Genomic DNA, 6802 nt, shown 5'->3' on the forward strand with positions numbered 1-6802 from the left:
GTATTTACAGAAATTTTCCAACCAACTTACTCGCTGTTCTGTACTGGTTAGACTTCTGATCAGCTTCTTAGAAAAAAAGATTTTGTCATTCCATATCAGATAGTATCAAGCTTTCTGAGACACCTTACAAATTACTTCTGCCTCTAAAATAATCAGACCAATGAAAAACACATTTCATGACTTAGATGAATGATTCCTTAACGTAACACTCCACGAGTTTATCTTTCAGCTCTGTGCTACCCTACTAGATCATACTTCCTTGCTATAAGACAGTATCCACACAGGCTGCTTCTTGAAGTGTTTGAAAGTATCGTGAAGAGCGACAACATAGAATTTTGAATTTTCAAACAGCAAATGATTTAAAATCATAGACTTCAATCTATGTCATAGACCTCAATCATGTCAATAGACATAATTTTCAGAAACCTAGAATATTTCACAAGCAGCATGCTCATCTAGGGAAGATACTAGAAACAGAAAAGCAGCACAGGCTAAGATGTCACTAAAGAAGTTAGACAAAAGTGTAAGACTGGCAACAGAGCTTCAGAGACAGGAGAGAAGTTTCTTAGCAAAGCTATGCAAGAGATCTTAATAGATGTATTACCAAGCCCTCTAACTTTATAAAGAGAAAAATAGAAATGACATTGGGAGAGCCCAAACCAAGCAGGCAGTTCTTACAGCAAGGTACCAAGCAGACAGGTAAGACACAGAGCCCTTCAGTTGGAAAGGGCCACACAAATGAGTTCACTGGCAGAAGATTCCCTTCCCTTGCAGTCTCAAGGATATTATTGCATCCCCTGTTCTCCTTTAGATGCTCCATGTGTCGCTGTTACCCCTTCAGCTAATGCTGCATCTGCAGTAACAGCGTAAACATACCTGTGTTTGGAGAGCAATTTGATTTATTAAAAGACTTCAGTTTATATAAAAATGCAAGCTTAAGTGAGTAACTGTATTTACCCCCAACCCCACAATGAACTTGTACACAAAAGACAAATAGTAAATCTTAACACAGGAGACAAATACATCGGCAACAGCCATCAGCCAACTGAGGTAAATCCCAGTGACAAATCTACAGCTTAACTCAAGCGGATAACAGATACCCGAGCTGTTTTGCCTATTCATTGACTAGAGGATACCAACTAATGCTAGGGTTGACTTTTTCCATTATCAAAAATATGATGCTAAAGAATTATTTCAACAACTGGCATAATAACTGTACGCAAAAGGTCCTAAAATAACTACAGACCTGTAAGAACCATCCATGTACAAATGAGTTCTTTCAGGTCCACATATATTATATGAAGGAAAAACACATCTTACACCCAAATCATCTATTTCTTCACAGAAGACAGCAAGCATAATACCATGCATTCTACATTTAACCTCCTAGAGCGAGTAAACACAGTAAGTCTTAATACTAAGCATGCCAATGCTTACTCTGAAAATTAGATATTTAACTTTATATGAAAGCAAATAAAGTTTTATATCTATTTTTCAAGCTGTACAGAGGCAGTAAGAGGGCTTTTGTTTAAAAAAAAACTTCTCTTTAATATTTAAAGGTAATTTACTGTTGAGAGTAACATATAACACCATTTACAACAGCTTACGGCAAATTTTGATCAGCTTACAGAGTTTCTAGACATGATTACAGCAAACAAGACAGTCACTGCTAAAGATTCAGGTTTCCCACTCCACCTTTGACTTAGTTCTGCAGAACAGTCTAACCTGAGCAGCCACGGGGCCAGGAAATCTGGACTTTGGGACCAGCACCCTTCCCCAGCTTCACTGAAGGTTAACCTCTTCCTCCCCAGGCAGGCAACTAGTACCAGATTGCAATCACACACCTACCCACATCCTTTTTCTGTTCAGTGCAACCAGACAAGCAGGACAGCTTCTCCTGCAAAGCTGGGGGTTAAAGAAAGGGAGAACTGCTCTACCTGAGCAGCTCAGAACATATTGGCAGTGCTTGCTGTTGAGGAAGGAGGGCTGCTTTCTCGTATTTGTGCCCCTCACTATCGCTTTCTGGATTGTCTATGAGGAATTTGGCTTCCAGTCACTGTTCCTACAAACAGGTCCTTCTTCCAGCAAAATCTGCAGGCTAAGCAGCAGCATCCTGTAGGACACTTCCTGAGCTATAATCATGAAGACACCCTTTACACATCACACCTACAAAACTCTGCAGGACTCAGTGTGGATATTCCTGAACAGATCTCAGGTTTGCCCAAGCAATTACAACAGGGCTAGAAACGATCAATCTTCCATTCTATTTCTTTCCAAAGCACAATGGGGCAAAACCTCAAGCGTGTCCCTAGCAAACAACTTGTGACTTATTGGTGTGAGTGTATATTCAGTAGGTGACCCCACCCGATGACCTTTTACTATTCTCCTGTTAGCTTTTCTCCCCTTCCCTCCTGTGAATGTCAGCATTTCCCACTTGGGTTGAAAGCATTATCTGTGTCTTGCTCTCTCCTCAGTAATACTGAAACCAAGAGGCAAGCTCAATTAATACAAACCTTCCACAGAAAAAAGTTTTGGGATAGACTCTATGTAAAATAGAACTAGGTAATTATCTCCTTTGTGGGGTTCCAAATTTCCCCAACTGAGAGGAAGGCAGATAAACCTCTAACCTTTAGCTGGCCACGTAACAACCAGCACAGGCCAGCTTCCACCACAACACAAGGTGATGCTTGCTCTATAGCAGCAGATGGTCAAAGAGGAACCTGAAAGGAAGAGTAAGACTCAAGAATTAGCTTGGTGTTGAAACTGAGGACAAAGCAGCTTAATTTATCTTGGCTGCTCAACCTGCTCTAAATGTAAGGCTTGTGGCATGCTTGCTCATAACCGATGTGGAGTATCATGAAGGGCAGGGCCAGGAGTATCCACCTCTGAAAAGGCGGAAAAGAGTTGTCACAAATTAATCCATTTTCCTTCTCCCCCCGAACAAGTCATTTTTATCAAACAGCTTTCATTTTGCCTGCATCCAAAAAAAGCGTACATAAATTAGAAGCTAGTCACTTGAAGAAAAGTGGGAAAAATGAGGATTTTATGCTCTGTTTCTTATGACATGAAGAAAAAGATGACATAAAGAATGAAATACCTTCAACATACAGTGAGAAATGGACAAAGAAAGCTGTCCCATTTGATAGAAGTACTGAGGATGTTCATTTGTACGTGGTAACACATTACCATAGCTAAGCCAAACATAATATTTTAAGATGCTATTGATCATCATATTACTACTCACAAGTTACAATACACAAAGCTCCAATAACCAGGACTGATGCCAGTGGTAAGTCCTATGACAACAAGTGGATGTTACTGCAAATAACTCAATTTTCTTGCAGAATATACAGCCGTCACTCTATGTCATTTTCTTTTATTCCTCTGTACAAAGGCTGTTGACAATGGACGTTTTGGTCAAAATAGTGTCAGTGCACACAGTTAAAATTTATACTGGGATACCGTTAATTAAGACTGACTTACAAAGCCGGTAAGGAACAAACTGATGAGAGAAAATACACAGTAATACTACAAACGGATTTTTAACTTTTATAATGGTTTCTGGATTCCTTAGTTTCCAAGCAAAGACTACAGTTCAGTTTTTATGGCCTATTTAAAAAAACAACAACTAGTGATTCAAGTGAGTGTTTCAATCAGCAAGTCTCCCCAACCTTTGCAAACTGCAAGCTCATCATTTTTTTTGGTTTGCATTCACTGAATTTCCTTTTGAAACTGAGAAGCTTGATCTCATCAGTTCTTGAATGCTTTCACACTTTTCAAGTGTGTACAGCAAAATTACTTTTCTCCAGAAAGATGCTAGTCCTTCTTTCATTGGTCCCAGAGAACTAAAAGCCTTGTTGGTTTCAGCTTCTGGAGGGACTTGATCCTTGTTTAGAAAAAGTATTAATAAAAAAAGAGGATAGCATGGCCGGCTGTATTTTCCTGGAACTGAAAATATGCCAACTTGATTTCTGACCACAGATCACAAAACCCCTTCCAAAAGATGGGACAGAAGGGAACAATCAGCATCTCCACAGATCAGTTCAGAATATTACCTACAGGGCTTCTAAAGCATCTGGGCTGTAACTTTCTGGAGAAGTAGCACAGTTACACCATTCTCAGATCACTCTCCTGAAAGACAGGCATCCTTGCTTTTTTTCTTCAGGTATGACTTTTGATGTTCTCTACAAGCACTCACTGAATACTTGACTCTCTTTATATCCAATAAGCTCCTGTCTTGTTTCTCTATAGAGAAGTATGGAAAAAAAGCTCCTGTCCTGGAAACCGAAGACTGGCAATTGATCTGGAAGCGCTCGGGTCGTTACAGCAGCATGCATCCCATACATTTGTCCAAATCAACCCAAGTGACACTACAGGAATTGATTCTCTGAGCCAAAAACATCTGTTTTGACAGCTCACAAGATGTGTAAGAAATCTAGTTCCAAAAATAAGACTTTACAATTTCATTTTACCAGTGAAAGTCCAGAAACCTCAGTATTTTCACCAAAGACTTTCAGGAAAACAGAAGACAGATTAGCTGCTAGAACTTCATTGACACAACAGGTCCTGGAGCAGAATTTTGGAGGCCAGACCTTCCCAGACTGTTTTGAAAAGGTCTTTCAATCTATCATTCACTTCTAAGGTATGATCACTCCATGTTCTTCTAAATAAGAACCACCTTAAACCCTATTTTGTTAGGTTATTTCATCATCTTGGGCAAGGTCCAAGACAACATTCAAGTTACAAGAGACTGATTCATTTACATCTCTACCTCTGGAATAAAACTCTAAAAAATAAAATAAATTCACAAACAGTCACGGGCATTGTTCCTGAAAAGCAGTCCTGTAGGGGCAAAAGTCATTGGAAATAACACATCAAAAAAATGACAGTGAAAGATTTATTTCCTTCCATAGCTTTAAATCCATATACACGTTACAATGTGTGAAGTCATCTGACTGACTTCGGTGAACTCTGTACAAGTATAATTGATTAGGAAAAGCTGAAAGTCATTTAAAGTTTATAGAAGAGGCCAGAAGGAAGAACAAACAGGTAAGTAACTAGTAAGGCCAAAGGCATATTATAATGGTGCACAGCCTTTCTGCACATACATTGTAACACTGCCTGTTTTTCACCCAAACCATCTATACTCTGACTTCCTCTACGCAAACATGCGTTACGCAATTCCTATCACTCACAGGAAACCAGAAAATCTCACAATTAGCTTTTCCTGGCTCATAGTTTAATGATTTCTGTGCTAACAATGAACCTCACTCAACACGTAAAAACAAGCTTTATCTTCACAACTCATTGCTAATGAAGATCAAACCTAAATTACAAGAAACATCCACCTTGTCTGTTCTGTGAGACCTTGCTCTTGATTATTTTCAGTCATTCTTTGTACTTTGCCCTTCCTTAGCCAACTATCAATTCTTTCTTGGATTTTTGACCCTCTTTCTGATAATAAATATTACAGGAAGAAAATTTAGTCCTACAGTAAGTAGCAGGAGAGAACACTCAAAAAGGTACAAGCATTAAACAACTCATTAAAGAAATAATCCTTTAGACATCTGCTCTCTGTCAGAGTTCAGCTTTTAGCCATGAAATTAGAATCTGTAGTGACTGTCCCAGCAAATTAAAAAGCGATGTTGCTTTCATCACTTTCCACTTCCCACTGTCTAAAGCAATAAAGGATTCTTCTGAGTGGTACAGCTTTAAGCAGAAAAGGGCAGTTTCAGAAGTGGGAACCTCTCCCACACAGAAATGGAGAGAGATGCTTGTACTTCTGCTGACAGAGTACAGCAAGTCTCCTCTAAGGGGGGAATTTTAGGCCAAGTATATTTATAACAATCCCATAGCCAGAATACCTATTCTATGACAAGGAAAAAAAAAGCTCAGCACCAAAGATCTGCAGATCTGCTCTGAACAACTGCGCATTATGAAGGCTAAGGCCTAAGACAGCACCTGCAACAAGCCACCTCGCTCTAGGGATGTGACTTGACATGGCATGTAAATGAAGACTGGCCTCGTGTGTTGTACATCAGGTGGCTGCTTCTCCCTCCTAACATTTCCCCTAAACTTTACTACAGTTTACAGTTTAAAAGTAACCTTTTAACAGGAAGAGACTAGAAATGTTTTCTATGAAAGTATCATGTTAATAGTTGAAAATTAATGCTGTGCACCAGACTGAAAACCTCTATTCTTTATGTTATCATAAAACATGTTAACAACTCTAGTGGGTACTTGCGATGTCAGTGTAAACAGTTCACCTGTGTTCCTGCCACAACTTTTGCCTACCGCAGCGCGGGGAAGTTCAGGCAGGGCTCTAGTAGGCACGGGGTGACAGCTGCCAGCAAAGCCCTGCTGATTCTGAGGGAAATCGCCATACGCACACGGTGGGTGCTGAGCTACGGCCCAAGACCAGAGAGAACTGAAACTGCCCCGCAACCCCCTGCGGAGCACAGTGCTCACAAACCCCAAAGAGGCTGCAGCGACACAACACCAGCGAGCTTGGAGCCGCACGGAGGCGGCCAACAGGAGCCCACCTCAGGCTGCCTCCGTTCCGAGGCCCCGCCGGACTGCCGGCCGGGCCGCCTCCCTCCCCTTCCCCTCGCCTCCCCGAGGCCGAAGGCTGCCCGCCACCGAGCTCCGGTCCCGCGGCGCAGGGGGGGCCCACAGGGCTGCCCGGCCCCGGGAGGGAGCCCAGGGGCCCCGCGGGAGCGCGGCGCGGCGGGGCCGGGCGGGGCCGGGCGCGGAGACAGAGCGGGCCCCGCGCAGCGCCCCGCAGGCCCCGGCCCCGCAGTGC

This window comes from Oxyura jamaicensis, chromosome 6 (genome assembly GCF_011077185.1).
Source record: "Oxyura jamaicensis isolate SHBP4307 breed ruddy duck chromosome 6, BPBGC_Ojam_1.0, whole genome shotgun sequence".
In the NCBI taxonomy this organism is placed as follows: Eukaryota; Metazoa; Chordata; class Aves; order Anseriformes; family Anatidae; genus Oxyura; species Oxyura jamaicensis.